This window comes from Phaethon lepturus, unplaced genomic scaffold, assembly GCF_000687285.1.
Source record: "Phaethon lepturus isolate BGI_N335 unplaced genomic scaffold, ASM68728v1 scaffold22955, whole genome shotgun sequence".
Classification (NCBI taxonomy): domain Eukaryota; kingdom Metazoa; phylum Chordata; class Aves; order Phaethontiformes; family Phaethontidae; genus Phaethon; species Phaethon lepturus.
In genome coordinates this window covers 25,115-26,894 of record NW_010540210.1, presented here as the reverse complement: position 1 = coordinate 26,894, position 1,780 = coordinate 25,115, and positions in this window count along the sequence as shown.

Genomic DNA, 1,780 nt, shown 5'->3' with positions numbered 1-1,780 from the left:
GTGCTGCGAGGAGGCGACGGACTGGGCAACCCAAGCCGGCTATTTCTCTTTTAAGCCCCTTGAGCCCGTGCAGACGGTCTCCCCCGCCTCGCCGCCCAAGCCTCTCCCGCTCTTAGTGCTTGGCTTGTCTCCTTGCTTCCGAAGTGCTCGATGCAGCACCCTGCCTGCTGCTGTGTGCCCGGCAGAGCCGGCCCTGGTGTCCCCGCAGCGGGGACAAAGTCACCGCCGAGGAGCAGCAGCACCCAGCCACCCCCCCAGCCCTTCGCGGGGTGAGGGGCCATCGTCCTGACTTCTACCAGGCGGAAACGCCGACGGGAGAAGAGGTTCTTTGTTCGTCCAACACAGCCCGACCCCCACGCTGGGACCCAGGGGCAGAGGGTCTCCGGGGGGCAGAGGGCGGGGGACAGCAGGTGACATGGGCCACTGGAGCCCCAGCTGCCCTGCCTGATGGCCTCTGCGTCTTACAAGCTTGCTGAGAGGTGGGCCAGGCGTTTTAAAGGCGGTTTCTGCCAAGAAACCAAGAGCCTGCGCGTAGAAGTCTCCGTATATTAAATCCCCAGTAACTTTTAGCGTACACGCCGTATATTAAACGCGAATTTGAATGTACAACATGATGGGGCAGCTTTTCATCAGCTGAATGAACTATTCAGCCCTGATTGCCATGAAGGGGGGTGGGGGGAAGAAATCAAACACGCCTGACAAATCTACGTCAGGAGGGAACCGTAAAAAGATACAGTCAAGATAAAACCTTACGTGAGGAAGTTAACTGCGAAGAGTAAATCCTCACAGCTGAAGGACGAAGTACCTGTAGGCAGCAGTGCCGTCTGCCGCGTGGCGTTTAAGAGAAGCTAACGACGTAAATGAGGTTGCTGAAACGGCCTCGCGACGGGAAGCTGCCCCGGCGCGCCGTACGCGGGAGCGAGAGAGGAACAGGCTCCCCGCGTCTGCGTTGGCTTGGAGGGGCCCGCACGGCTGGGCGGCGCGGACAGACCGAATGCCCGGTGCAAAGAGCTATCGCACTTCAGCCGCGCATGGCAAGCGGCCGAAGTGATTGTCACCTGGGCCTCCACATATCACCACCCTGTCATGGCCTGCGTACATTTTACAGCCATTATAACCTAATCTCAGCTAATGTGATTTACACATAGTAATTAATGGAGCTTCAGCTGTAAGGAAATTGGTCATTCAATTTGAGTTTAATTTACTGCACATGCATACATTAGGAAGCACAAATTCCATAGCTGTGATCTGGGCACGGAAAAAGGGTTGTGTGCCAGGAATGGAAAAATAAAACGCCCAATAAACAATACACCACCGGCTTCCCACAGCTCCCGCTCTCCTGAAGGGTCTCCTTGATGGGAGGATGGCACGCAAATAAACCCAGGCATCTCAGTACGGATGCTTGGCGGTACGAAGGCAAAGTCCCCGCTGCCACTGATATCCCGTTTCCCAGCTGCGGGAAACATCAGCCCGGCATATTGGTGAGTATGGCCTCATGCTGATCCCCGCGCACGTTTGGGGTGTGTATCCATCAGAGAGAGCAGGGTGGGTTGATAGGGCATAATGGTACGGGGTATTAAGGCTACAAAAGATGCTGTCCCTGAGGCATACACTTGAAAAACTCCAGCGGTGGAAAGCCATGCCTAAAAGCCAGAAAACCTTTCACAGCAAGGACAGCTTTTCATTTTCAGCCAGCTTAAATTAAAGGTGGCCTCATACCAGCCTGGCTTTTGGAACATCTCATAACCGTGCCCAAGCAAAGCCAAAAGCAATGCCCGGG